Source organism: Ambystoma mexicanum, chromosome 14 (genome assembly GCF_040938575.1).
Source record: "Ambystoma mexicanum isolate Mex_15411 chromosome 14, UKY_AmexF1_1, whole genome shotgun sequence".
NCBI classification, from domain to species: Eukaryota; Metazoa; Chordata; class Amphibia; order Caudata; family Ambystomatidae; genus Ambystoma; species Ambystoma mexicanum.
In genome coordinates this window covers 101,278,326-101,293,502 of record NC_090940.1, presented here as the reverse complement: position 1 = coordinate 101,293,502, position 15,177 = coordinate 101,278,326, and the positions used below count along the sequence as shown (strand labels likewise).

General features: G+C 50.4%; 1 protein-coding gene across 3 annotated transcripts in view; it reads right to left on the bottom strand.

The window, feature by feature from the left end:
* The window catches only part of RGS6 (regulator of G protein signaling 6), a 1,543,034-nt gene that overhangs the window by 1,311,779 nt on the left and 216,078 nt on the right, over nucleotides 1–15,177 (bottom strand). The gene's annotated exons all lie outside the window — the stretch shown is intronic.

The window sequence follows — 15,177 nt, the reverse complement described above, 5'->3', positions numbered from 1 at the left end:
AGTACAGTAAGTGCTTACAAACAGTATTTAAAGCCACAGGCGTAAACCATATAGAGTTAATAACGATTAAAGACATAGAAATATTTTTAAAATGGGCGCATGAACAAGGCTTTAAGAGAGATTGGGCAAATAGACACCTAGTTGCAATCTCGTATTTTTCAAAAATACGGGGTGATTCAGATCCCACCCAGAACACTCTTATTTCCTACGTAATGAAAGGGTGGGGTAGAATAGGGGGCCCGCAGGTGGACACCCGCCGCCCCCTGGATTTCAACAAACTGGTACAAATTGCAAACCAGCTGGATGCCATATGCTGGCATCCATACGAGATCTTATTATTCAAAACAGCTTTTTTCCTGGCATACTTCAGGGCTTTCCGTGTTGGAGAACTCATTGCCTCCAGCACCAAGGCTACCAACGGCCTGGGTGTCATGAAGGTCAGGGTTAGACAAGAGAGCATCAGCATAAAAATCCAACAATCAAAAACTGGGGCCAAAAGAACCATCAACATTTGTTACATTGATGAGGCAGCAAACTGCCTGGTATGTATCACCAACCATTATCGCACGCAAAGGCCCAAGTTAGGGGGGAGGTTTCTAATCCACAAGGACGCCTCGGCACTAAACTGCTACCAATTCAAAGGAGTGCTGATGAAAGCAATCAGCAAAGCAGAGTGGGACCCCAAGGGTTTTTGGCACCCAATCATTCAGAATAGGTGCCGCCACCTCAGCATGGCAAGGAGGCCCAGCTCCCCAAAACTAAAAAAACATAGGCGGATGGAAGTCAGATTGCTACAAAAGATACATCAGACCACAGCTAATATAGCCATCCTCCTTCATTTTTCTTTTTCCCCCCTTCCTACAGAAACAACAGGCGAAGGGAGGACCGCTCTCCAATCAGCATGGATAGTCGGCCACTCGTTTATCTTCAGGACGGGCCGATGGGCAGAGGAGACCAAAGAAAGGCCACCTTTCAGAAACACCATTTCTTCATGGTGGGGATACAGAGGCCTACGATGGGCTGAGATCCACGAAACCCGAGCAGAACTGGTCGCATACAGAGACCCGCCAGAATTTTTGGTCATACACCTAGGGGGCAATGACCTGGTATCCATTGGAAGGAGAAATTTATTCGAGGACATGTGCTCCTCCCTGGCAGGCATTTCACATAATTGGAGGGGAACAAAAATATATTTCTCGGCCATCCTACCCACGACTGGACTTCATAAAGCACCCGGCCATTACACTGGGTGACCCGGACCTTTTTCACAAAGATAGCACCCATTTATCAAACCAGGGCACGGAACATTTTAGAGAAATTACAGCAACTCTTGCCTCCAGGGGTTGCCACTAGGAGATACTTCCGGGGGAACGTGGTCAGCCGCCAACCTGCACACGTGTGGCTGCACGGGCCAGATGGGGTAACCCCAAGTATGGTGCCCAAAAGTATGTTACTAAGATGATATGTGATTATTGTTATCTCCATAACCATATCTGTACAATATAAACCTACGGCCTTTTATTGCCAACACTTGACAACAATGTGCGAGCCAAATTATTCCGGGTGAGTGTATGGGGTCGGCAAATAATTATGCATGCATATGGGTTCAGCAGTTATTCTCATGCATATAGGACATTCCCAGACAACACTGTTGCCAGCAGCTGGGGTCACTATGGTGCTTGTGTGTACATTTGTTTCGATGTGCACACCATATTCTCTGGCACAGGAATTCAGATGTACACATTTTTCAGGAGCATTAATTCAGATGGGCGCTGTTTATACTGATGCAATATTACTCTCGGCGGCGGGCCAACTCTGTCATTAATGGCCCGCCGCCCAAGTTCACGAGGGTCCCTTAACGGGGGCGGCGGTGCCGTTACAGACACGGTCAGTCCGTCGTGGAGGGTAATGTCGCCATTAGCACCCGTGTAGTTTAATGGTGTATTTGTTTTTTTTGCTAATGTCATCAACATTGAAAACGAACTTTGGGGACCAAACCTACTCTTAGCACTGGCGTCAAAAACTACACAGGTGCTCAGTGGTGAGGGGTGAGGGGGAGCAGGAAGGGAGTGCTGGGTGTTGGGGGTGACTGGCGCCCCCGCGCGCCTCGCCGCAAGCCCCGGCACCAATGACGGAGACGCACACGTCTGTCTTGGTTCGGGCTTCCCGGTCGCTCTAACGCGGCCGGGAAACGCCCCGTTTATTTGTACTGCACGCGACCGCATGCAACGTCACGCTGCCGCGTGCGCGCCCGTCATCGGGCGGCGCCACACTCCTCCTTTTTCGGGGAGAACCAACAGTTACCATACCACTATGCACTGCAAACCAAACAACACTGCAACTAGAACAAATCACAAACCCCTATGTCATGAACACCCCTTTATTGGCATCCACCCGGGTCGCCTTAGCTAGCATTTCTCACCCTCCGGATCATCAGCCAATTGTCCCAGCACGTAATCGGTGAGGCGAGCAGGTTTCCCTCGCCCAGGCCTCTGGGGGTACCTCCGGCTCGCCTCCGGCACGGGTGATCTGTCCACCGACGGGCCCCGGGCTGGGGACTCCGGCATGCAGGGTGGGTCTCCCTCGTCCTCCGGGACTCCTCCCAGGTCCGGATCAGGAGGTGGGTCAGTTCTGGGATCTCAGAGCTTTTTGAAGAAGCTTACATTGCGAGTTACTTCCGACCGGCCATCTGACGCAGTTACCATGGAGCCCCGGACCGCCACGACGTCCAGTGGCTCAGGCTCATACGGCAGGGAGAGCTTCCCATGCGGATGCCGATTGCGAATGAGGACCTCATTGCCCGGCTCCAGCTGTTGTGGGTGAAGCCCCCTCCGCACGTTCTCTTGCTCAATTCTCACTCGCCGGTCCATTTCGACTCGTTGGTCATCGATCACCGCAGGCTCTCGTTCTCCGACCTCTGGCAACAATCCTCGCGGACACCTTCTGAACATCGCCTCTGCCGGGGCCACCCCCGTGGACGCATGGGGCGTGGTGCGGTATACCCTCAAGAATTGGTACAGGGCTCTCTGTAGGGACTGCCCCTGTCCTTGGGCAATACTAAATGTCTTATTGAGAGTCCTCATCAGACGTTCTGCCTCCCCATTCGCTCGAGGCCAGAGAGGCATGATCTTCCGGTGCACCACCCCACAGCTCACCATCAGTTCTGCAAACCGTTCACCCTGGAATGGCGCACCGTTGTCCGAGCACAGCGTGTGTGGAAACCCGTGAGCCGCAAACAACTTTTCCACAGCCACCACCACGTGCTCAAATGCCACGGACTCCACGAACTCCACCTCGGGGTACCTGGAGTACTCGTCCACCAGGACCAGGAAGTGGGTGCCCATGGTGGTGGACCCGAAGTCGGCATGAACCACCTCCCACGGATGGGTCCCCCTCGGCATCGCCTCGATGACTGGCTCCCGCTGTACAGGCGATGCTGCCTGGCACCAGACACAAGCCGCCACAAAGTCATCCACCTTGCGTTCCAGCTCGGGGAACCACACCTTCATCCGGAGGCGGGCCTTGGTCTTGACGGCCCCTTGATGACCCCGGTGTGCCAGTGCGATCACCTCACCCACCTTTGACTGTGGAACTACAATCCGATCACCCCGAAGTAACAGGCCCGATGTTGAGAAAGACAGTTCTTCGCGGACCTTCCATAGTTTCTCTAAGCCAGTCCGGGCCTCCTGAGTGCGCCCCGCCAGGGCCTCGAGCGCTGACTTCCAGGAGCCTTGCTGCATGGACTGCCTCAGCACCTTGAAACACTCATCCTGTGCCGCCGCAGCCTCCAACTCCTGGAGAGGCATGGCATTCGGCGTGGCTGCTTCCACCACCACTTGGACATGCTCCTCAGCTTCTTGCTCACAGGTGTCACGGTCTCCTCCTCCAGGCGCTCCGGGGTGTCTGGAGAGGTAGTCAGCTGCGTTATTTGCCCCTGGCCGGTAAACCAGGGTCACCCCATACTCCAAAAGAGCCAGCATCCACCTCTCAATGCGTGCTGGCGGCTTGGATGACGACCCTGCTAGGATGGGCAGCAGTGGTTTATGGTCAGTAACCACAGTCACCGGGCCTCCGAGTACATAGAGCCGGAAGTGGCGGCATCCCCACAGCACCGCCAGCGCCTCGCGCTCAATCTGCGAGTAACGTTGTTCGGCGTCTGACCGCTTTGCTGGCATACGCGACTGGCCGGACGCCGCCGTCACAGTCAGTCTGTGTCAACACAGCACCCAGGCCAAATGGGCTGGCGTCGACAATGATCTCCGATGGTAATGCAGGATCAAAGAACGACATAGTGTCCTCGACCGTGAGGGCACTTCTAATGTCATCAAAAGCCGCCTGCTCCAGTGGACCCCAATTCCAGATGGTGTCTTTTCTTGTCAGGGCCCGGAGAGGCTCAGACCTGGATGCCAGGTTCTTGATGAACCGCCCACAGTACGTGACCATGCCCAAAAAGCTTCGCACTTCCGACACAGATTCCGGTGGTTGTGCCTTCTGTATGTCCAGTACCTTCTTAGGGTCAGGAGACACCCCCCCTCCTTGAACACAAACCCGAAGAACTCCAGGGAGGGGCGCAGAAACTCGCACTTCTTCTTGTGGAGGGTGAGTCCCAACAACTGCAGCCTCTCGAATGCTTTTGCCAAATGCCTCAGGTGGTCCACCTCCGTCCTTGCGAACACCAGAATGTCGTCGCTTATGTTTAGGACGCCCTCGAGGTCAGCCAGGGCACCCCGAATGATGTTCTGAAATACTTCCGCCGCCGAGGACACCCCAAAGCTCAGCCTCTTGTAGCGGTATAGTCCCCGGTGTGTGGTGAAGGTGGTAATGTACCTTGACTCGGGTGGAGGACGACCTCGTGATAGCCGGCCCGGAGGTCGAGTTTCGAGAAGAAGCGAGCACCCTGCACCTCCGCAATGATGTCATCCAGCGTCGGTGTGAGGTGCCTCTCCCTCTTGATGGCTTTGTTGGGGATCCTCATGTCCACGCAGATCCTGACTGCACCCGGTTGTTTGAGTTTCCTTGCCACCACTATGGGGGACACCCAGGGAGTCGGGCCCTCCACCTTTTCTATGATATCTGGATCGACGAGGCTGTCCAGTTCTTTGTCGACCTGCTCACGGAGGTGGAAAGGTACCCTCCGATGTTTCAGGGCCACCGGCTGTACCGACTCATCAATGTGCAGCCGCACCGGCTCCCCGGCCATCTGCCCGATCCCCTTGAACAGAGCACGATGCTTCTCCAATAAGTCATTATTGTCTTCCAGGTAGACGGAGTACGCGAAGCTGACGATGCCGAGAGCCTCCGCCGCTGCACAACTCAACAAAGTGTTCGTACTCACTGGGGTCACGTAGAAGCGTGCTGTTATGTGAGAGCCATCGTGTTCCACTTTTGCTACAAATGCCCCGTCCAGAGGGATGGGTTCCACACCACCGAACGCAAAGATGCGGGCCTTGGGTGTGACCAGCCTGGGCGGCTGATCCATGGCGTTGTAATGTTCTCAGGCCATGACGTTTACCGACGCCCCTGTGTCCACGAGGCAGGGACTGGAGACTGGTTCACTTCAACCACGCACCTTGGTTGTCGTCGGTTCCTACTTCTTAGAAGCTCCACACTTGAGACAAAGAATATGTTCTCTTCGTCTTCTTCCTCCGCTTCTTCCACCTGGGCCTCCTCCTCGCTCTGGTCCACTTGAGCGACGTTGGACGGCCGACCTTGGCGAGTGGAAACAGTTCGGCCCTGACCCCTTGGCACCAATACGGGCAAGGTCGCCCTACACACCCTTGAGAAGTGGTCTGGCAACCCACACCGTCCACAGGTCTTTCCAGCTGCAGGGCATTTCGATGGGTGGGGCAGGTCGTATCCGCATTTTTGGCAAATTTCGCCTGCCCTCCCGGCTCTGTCTCGGGTGCCGCCGCCAGATCTCTGGGCACCCCTTCCCCCTCGCCACATCGCGCAGATCTCTTCAGTTTTGATAGGGCGCGACCCGGCCTCCATTCTTGCGGCTCTCGCCTCTGACACCTCGTGGCACCTTCGTAGCTCAAGGATGCGCTGGAGCGTTATCCCAGGCTCCCTCAGCACTTGGCGCCTGAGCTTGCCTGACGAGCACGCCTGGATAAGCATGGTCCTGATCATATCCTCTGCATCGCCCCAGGCACAGGCGAGCGACAGACGCCTCAGGCGCCCATAGAACGTGTCCAAAGTCTCGTCATCTTTTTGTTTGGCAGAGAGCATCACGAACCGCTCATACTCTGCGTTGGCAAGGGGCAGAAAGTATGCTTGTAGGGCGGCCTTTGCATGATCATAAGTTCCATTCCCTTGTGGCAGAGATTCAAAAGTCTCCTGGACAGAGGGCCCTGCCGAGTATAACATCGTGGCCAGCCTGGTGTCGTCATCAACCACTTGTGCAGCCCTGAAATACATGTCCAGGCGGTCCACCCACCTTCTCCATCTGGGCCCCAAGCTGGAGGGCGGGCCCGACACATCGAATTCGGGGATGGGCTGCAGGGCAGCATGTGCACGTACCTGGGCCATGGCAGGCGCCGCTTGTTGAACACCAGGTGCAGCAGCTGGTTGTACTGGGGGTTGGAGAGCCGGAACCGCTGCCTGACCATCTGCTGGAGCTACCGGTTGCTGCATTGGAGGTTGTCGACCCTGCGGGGCCACTGGTGCACGAGGATGGATCTGCGCCGCCACACCGTGTGCTCCGTCCTGATCCTCGGTGTCACTCATGAGTTTGAGCGCACAGGCACCCCCAGAATGTTGACCAGGGGCCGCAACTCAAACACCCAGTCCAAGATGACCCCCAGCATGGACCACCTCTGGATGCAGTCACTCCCAACACCTCTGTGATGATGAAGAGGATGAAGGCTGGTGGGGCCACCAGGATGATGATGAAGGGGATAAAAAGGCACTCTGCCTTTAGCTGCTCCAAAAATTGTGGCAAAGGACAAATAGATTCAGCAGGCCCAGCCAAAATAGGCCTTCCCCTGGCTTCCACTCGACGTAGAAAACCCAAAATTGAGTCGATGCACTATTCGGGCATAACTCCGTGTAGATGTAGCTGTCAGCTACCAGAATTTCCAAAAATTAGGCCTGGGGTCGCTTCACGGCTCATACCAGAGCCTCCTGAAGTCCCACAGCCTGTTGCACAAAATGGCTGCTAGCCGCGTGGGCAACGCACTACCCGCGGCGTGAAACGAAGTCTGTACTCCGACCTCGTTTCGTTGAAAAATTGTTCCGATGATCACCGCCGGGCCCTGGCATCGTTTCCCCCACTCGTCGCCACTGTTGGGGGTGACTTGCACCTCCCGCGCGCCTCGCCCCAAGCCCCGGCACCAATGACGGAGACGCACACGTCCGTCTTGGTTCGGGCTTCCCGGTCGCTCTAACGCGGCCGGGAAACGCCCTGTTAATTTGTACTGCACGCGATGGCGTGCAACGTCACGCCGCCGCGTGTGCGCCCGTCATCGGGCGGCGCCACACTGGGTACGCATGGTGCTCGGAACGCAGGCTTGCACCATACAATATAGCTCACATTTCGAGCACCCTGATTGGCTAGCGCCCTCTCCCAGCGTGCTAATGAGCATTGGGTGTGTTTGATAGATACTTGCCTGTAGTTGCTGCTGCAGGGGAATATGTGATTGGATACCTTAGCAGACTGCACAGGATTGCATTTCCTCCAGTGTTCCCCATCAGAACTGCCTGTAACAGCAACAGCTTTTTTTCCACCAAAAATGTTCCATTGGCAAAATTATTAAAATACATGTCCTGGCTAATGGAGAGAGAGCCCCCATCCCACCTTGTATGTTGTCGGTGCTGCTGGAGGCCCAACCCACCAGCCCCCCAATTCAAATGCTCCTGGCTAAGGACCTGCACCCATGCAGCTGTACATTGCTGCAATAAATGCTGTGCAGGCAGAGCTGGTGCTCTGTGGACCCTCCATGGCATAACCAAACACATGTGCATGGAGTTGATCAAAAGGCCACTCCTCAGCACCTGCATCTTACCACTGCCCTGGAACAACCAGCACCGATACTGCCAGTCCAGTAATGCCACTGAAACCACATCCATGGAGTGGGGGGGGGCAGGGAGAAGCTGCCCACCCAACCACCACTGATACTGCCAGTCCAGTAATGCCACTGAAACCACATCCATGGAGTGGGGGGGCAGGGAGAAGCTGCCCACCCAACCACCACTGATACTGCCAGTCCAGTAATGCCACTGAAACCGCATCCACGGAGTGGGAGGCAAGGGGAAGCTGCCCACCCAACCACCACCTACACTGCCAGTCCAGTAATGCCACTGAAACCACATCCATGGAGTGGGGGGGCAGGGAGAAGCTGCCCCCCCCAACCAGCACCGATACTGCCAGTCCAGTAATGCCACTGAAACCACATCCATGGAGTGGGGGGGGCAGGGAGAAGCTGCCCACCCAACCACCACCGATACTGCCAGTCCAGTAATGCCACTAAAACCACATCCACGGAGTGGGAGGCAAGGGGAAGCTGCCCACCCAACCACCACCGATACTGCCAGTCCAGTAATGCCACTGAAACCACATCCACGGAGTTGAGGCAAGGAGAAGCTGCCCACCCAACCACCACCTGAATGTACCTTCAATTACCGGGAGCTGTGGGCGGGCCTATGGGCTGGGCTATTGTGAAGGTAGGAGGGAGTCCTTCAGAAGGACAGCTAGTCCCTTACTGCAAAGAAAGGCCGAGCCAGTCGGATGCTCACCTGAGGGCCATACATCAAGCGTAGCGACCGCAACAGGATACACCAGTATTCCTGCACATTTTCCCAAATGGGGAAAAAAGGGAATCCCGAACGTGGTCGAGAATTTTAAAATTCAGAACCATCGCCCCATTGAGGGACCTGCAGGGTAGGGGCTGGAAAGTGGGGGGCGGCTAGACGCTCCCTGTTGGGAACCCCCATGAAGTGCAAAGACGTGTGGTTAGGGGGATAAAAAAATATATATTTTGGTAGACTATTGGCAGGTAAACAGGATACTAGATCCCTAGATCAAACATTCCAACATTATCCATTCCATTTGGGAGACATGAGTCCAATCAGGGTTTTCCCTTTGCATTCTGGCACTTGTAGTCCTGAGTTTAAAATGGGGAAATACAGGACTACAATAGTTAAAACCAGGACTGGACTAGTGTCTCCCGAATGGAATGGATAATGTTCACGTGCATGGTGAACCCCAACATATCTTCACAACGACAACGCTTTGCACCCTGTAAATGATGGGCCTTGTTTATCGGTGCAGACATGCCCAGTTCCCGTGTGCCATGTTAGCCAAACTAGGCACCTGCGCCCCATTTCCTGTCTCATTTCTCTTCAGATTTTATTAAGGGTCAGGTAGTCTATGAACCATTGGCTGCTATCAATTCTACTACCTTCAATGGGAATGGGCAATGTGTCTGTGTTGCCCAGGCAGGGGGTGCTTCTTTTGCCTGGCACAGCTGATCATGGGCAATGGGTGAAACACTTGTGTATAGGTGCGCTATAAATAAAATATCATATCACCACAGCATTCAGTTATTTCACCACCAGTGTATTTTTAAATTAATTTTTTCACGAAAATGTTTCAACGAAAAACCCATTGAAAAATAGATGCCAGCGGTGGGTAAGGGAACATAAGTGGTAGAGGGGTAGGGGATAGGGAGTAAATAATATGGGAGGGGGTTGAGGAAAACCAACCCAAATATGTTTTTTAAATTAGTTGAGTTTTTTCGGTAAAAAAATAAGCAAAAAATCTTTGGAAGAAAAAAACTGGGGATGAAACACCATAGAACCCTGCACCCCATTAGAGCGGTTGCACCCTTTTTTAGATATAGCTCTGGAAATATTGGAAGCAATAAAACGTAGTGTCTAGCAGAAGCAAGACTAATAATATTAATGTGTGAAGTTATGTAGCGCTGCATGTCTGATTCCGCCTGTTTCTAAGTGCTCCAAAAATAGTGTTAGTATTATCCAATTTAACCTGTGAAGGATGAAAGGCTGAGCCGGCTTTGCTGGGTGATTTCAACTTGTGAAGTGCAGACTTGCTTCACATCTGAGGCTAAGTGCTTTGCTCATGAGATTATGGCGGTTCAGGACAAATGGTCGACACCAAAAGGTCGACAGGTCAAATGGTTGATTTTTTTTTTTTTCACATTTTTTTTTTTTGGGGGGGGTCCTCCCAACCCCCTTTTTTTTGCTAAAAACCCCTTTTTTTCTCTAAACGAAAACCTAAAATATATATATAAATAAAATAAAAATTCGACCATTTGTCTGTCAACCATTTGACTAGACACCAATTATGGCCTGGATATTTGAGCTAACCAATCGGTGGGCACCAATTTGGGTTCGGCTAACGTATCGCCAAGTCCATAGATTGATGCCTACAAGGCGCCATCTATTCCGCCTTAGCGCTCTGTTGGCAGGATGGCGGCTCAGGACAGCAAAGGTGATAAGTACCTCGGAAGGTAAAAGCTCCAGTGACGAGATTATCTCAGCTGAGCAGGCTCAGCTGGGAGCGAAGGAGAGCGCCAGGTGACGCCGCGAGGCTGCAGGATGCTTAAAGAAAGTGCATTATATTGCCCATGCAGTGAAGTCTGGTAGGATGTGGGAGCCCCAACACCAAAGCATAATGTAGTATTATTACTCATTATACTGATAAGGTCCCATTGGTATATAAGGTTTCATGCCGGAAACTGATTCATGACGAGAGCATAGACCCTCCCCCCTGCTACTTTATGTAAGAGCTGTGGCAACTGATTCAACATGAGTGCATAGACCCTCCCCCTGCTACTTTATGTAAGAGGTGTGGCAACTGATTCAAGATGAGAGGATAGACCCTCCACCCTGCTACTTTATGTAGGAGGTATTGCAACTGATTCAACATGAGAGCATAGACCAGCCCCCCTGCTACTTTATGTAAGAGGTATGGCAACTGATTCAACATGAGAGCATAGACCCTCCCCCCTGCTACTTTATGTAAGAGGTATGGCATTGAGTATGCGGGCGAACCTCTATCCGGAAACTGTATGATAAGCGATATTTGATGCCTTGATCTTTTCTTATTGTTTATTAACTTGATGATATTGTCACTGCCTTGATTCCTGTGTGACAGTAATGGGCACTTACCAATAAACAGATTTAAAATCAAATTAATAATAATGCTTAATTGCGGATATGTACTATTTCGAAGCGACTTTCCAGCTATTGATATTATTGTCTTAACGATACAGAGCTGGCAATCAGACAGTCCAAAAATGTTTGAACAAATTGTGCAACCACAATTTTATTGATTTTTCAAATGCTTCAACATAGCTTTATAGACCAGCAGATGGACCGTAGCGGGTGTAATGGGCTCGGGAGACTGAGTTAAAGGCATTTAAGAAGGTATCAGGGACCGTAACACCCGGCATGGCCCACCTCATGCATCGTGGACAGGATGATGGGTTGCAGAGAATGGAAGTAGGGCTGCACAAAGCGTGGCAGCCGTTGGAACACTCGCGCGGCACCACCAGAAGAAGCAAGTATGGAGGCCTGACATGGTCTGAGGAGCCTGCATCTTCCTGATGCCTGGGGGTGCAGCGGTGGAGCCCCAAGGGAGAGAGTCCCGTTGCTGACAGGTGCAGCCAGCGGTCTCGAGCAGCGGGCCGCAGAACTGGCACTCGAGACAAGAGGAACCGGCGTGAGGGCCAGTGGCAGAAGCAACCTTCTGCAGCTATACTGGTTCATATAGTCCACAGATCGGCTAATGGGAAGGTGTTCTAAAGGAAGGGGGTCTAATGTTATGTTACGTTAAGAAGCCTTTATATATGGAAAATAGCACACACGTCGACAAAAGCCAATATTTGAATTTTATTTATGTATCTATTTCTAACGCGCCAAAACTTACGGGCATAGGTCTCGATTTGTGTTTATAGTTGAAGCTTCGGGTGGAGAATGTTGTGTTTTACTTGTGTTGTGTCAACCGGAAGTTCCTTTTACCAAATAGCGCAGGTGCTTATGTACTCGGAGATATTGTGCGCCTTCATTACAATTGAGTCTATTTAAATAAGCTTGCAATAAACAAATAGATTTATATCTCGAAACTGCTGCATATATTTCCCTGATGGAAAATAACCACACCTGCCCTGGTCATAAGAAATAAACAAAAAATAAATAATAATTTCCATCAGTATTCTATGCGCAGTACACATAGATTTTTAATTAATCGCACTCAGCAATATTGAACATTCGTACCAAACAAATGCATATTTATTGCAAATTCTGAAACTCTTGTGGATGTGTAATATCCTTGGGTTCACAGTCTCCTTTATTCTAAATGAACAATTATCAAAAAACAAAAATAGTCAAATTCTATTGAATTTAAAGTCTCGTTCAAATAGAAATTGATAAACAAAATAAATTGTACATTTATAGTGCAAGAGACAAGCAAGAGCTGGAGATCACATAGAGTCGATTGCAAAGTAAAAGGCCTGGTGTCGCTGCGTTCTACATATCACCAAATATAACATGGTTTGATGGCCTCTGATTTCACTCTATTTGACTCAGCTGTTGTAAACAAAGTCCCATAAATAGCGGTGGGCCACAGATTAAGGCTTACCTTCTCACCATTCCATTAGCTCCAGTCAATGCATTCCCTCAATCCGATTCCCTTCTTGACAGTCAGTTTCTCCTCTTTGTTCCCTGAGCGTAACAACCCTATGAATACATTGGAAGGGCTTGCGACCTGCAGCTCTCACAATGTTTTCCACTACGACTCCCATGATCCCTCACCATTGACTACACTGGCTAGGGTTGATGGTGGCTGTAGTCAGAAACATCTGTAGAGCCAAAGGTAGCAGTCCCCTGAGATATAGAAACCGCATCAACGTTCTGCTTCCTTGTTACCAGAGCATGCTGCACTGCTCCTGCCAAAACACGCTACTTCTTCATGCTTTTAGAAACAGCAACTTCCATATTGGAATCAACAGCTACACTAATAATACAAACTATGCATTCTGCCTGACTTCAGCATAGATTAGAGATGGGGATAGCTCAGGGGCAATGCGTTTGTCTTGCAAGCAGCGCAACACAGGTTTGAAATCCGATCCCGTGCTTAGAAAGTAATCCTGGTATTAAGTGTGTTATAAAATAACAATTATTATTATTAGTATTATGCCACACTTTGTTGAAGTACCACAGTCTGGGGATGATGATTTATGTCGATCTAATTCGTCCTCACTGGCTCTAAGAGAAACGGCAAGAGCTATACAATGCTTATCGACTGTGAACCATTTTGCAGTCATGCAATCTGTTTCGGCACTTAATTCTTGACATGTGCCTTCATCAGGGCCACGATTTAAAGACTTTCTCCGATGTACAGTGGATTGGCTCTGCAGCCCCACACTAAATGATACGGTGTCCTCAGGCTTATGCTCCTTCCTGTGCAAAATTCTTTCCTTTGATACCCTTTTCAAAACCACTCCTTTGCACTCATTCATCACCCTCCACAGTCAACTTGGTCAAGCAACAACTGTTACAAGAATTTGAAGACAAGGTCATTTCATGCAAGACTTTACACGTCTTTTAGAGCACACTTATTTGACTTCAGAATAATAGCACCCACATACCCATTTAAAAATATTTTTAGCAAATTACTGAAATGAAGTATTTTAACATAAAAAACGTGCATTCATTTAGGCTCTTAAAATGTGCAATAAATCTCCTTCAAAGTCTATAGAGTTGACTCTATTACTCTCTTCAACTCCTCCATCTTAGCCCAAGCTAGAGTCTGTCAGTATACGCCTCCCTTTTACAAAGGGCCGGTGCATGGACTCAATCCCCTTGTTTTTACCATCACTGCTTTCAATGCGGTCAGATTTGATGTTTTTTAGAGTGGAAATGGCTGCCACTAGAGCTCTGGATCAGCGCCTATATTTGCCGTATTGTAACACCAGCTTAAGCCTTCACAGTTCTTTGCCACCGCAGCATGGAAACCCCAGGCCACGCCCGTTCCTTTGAGCCGATGCTCCAGGAAGAGTATGCATGTACTATAACCGTCCTGCATGATTTCAAAATGTGTGACTTCCCAAATGGCCCGCAACCGTATACATACAAAAAGGTTACTCATTATGCTGATCTCTAGATGTTTTGGACTTCAACTCCCATCAACCCTAGCCGGCACAGTTAGTGGTGAAGAATCCAAGAGTTTGTAGTCCAAATTTTAAGCAGTGCATATAATGAGCAAACACGCATTCGCAAAGAAGCCATTAAAACATCTGGCGGAAATGTGTTGACGTGTTTTAGCGCATTGCATTTTAATAATCTGATTTATTAATTCCAAAATGCAAACTTTTTAGAAAGCAATCTGTCACATGCCATAATGCAGAAGTCTATGAGCTGCATCTCGCCAGATGTTTTAGACTACGGCTCCCATAATCCCTCACATTTGACTATGCTCGTTTGGAATTATGGGCGATGTAGTCCAAAAATATCTGGAGAGAAAAAATGTTGCAGGCCCATGCAGTGGCAGAGTCACAACTCAGTAGGATTAGCGCTAAGAAGCGACGCCGTCCACTTCTCTCCGCTTGCATGACTTATGACTTTGCGGTGGGACAGAAAGTACGCACAGATATTCCAAAACAGAAAACAATTACTTTATTGCAAGGACATGCTCTTAAAATCCCAAAAGACTTTCATAACCTAATAAAGGCTCCGATAAAAAATGAAACCACCAGGAACAATACGCCGCCTGCACGAAGAAAGCAGCCAGAATAGACTCTGCCAAGTAATGAGTTTAAGAGATCCGAGCTGGCAATTATCAAATGATGTCATGAATAAACCAGGCTAATCAGCCAACCATCTAGGGAGACCTGCCAGAGCCAACCAATCAGCATGCGCGTAGCTGGCCATCCAGCCGCTGCGATCGCACCTGTGGAATTCTGGGAGTGGGACTCTGACTGGACCATCCCAGCAAGCAATCACATTTTGGAGAGTCCAAATCAAAGAAAATCTCGGCAAGTATTAGATGTTCAGACAGAGCTGACACAGCATGCAATCTACAGGCTCACCCTACCAAAGGAGCAGTGCCTTCTAACACAATCCCCAAGCCTGCATTCCAAGGCAGCCCATGAGAGGCCCGGCCGCCTGTGTGAGTGAGTGAGAAAGAACGAGCTATAAATAGCACCTGCTGCACGC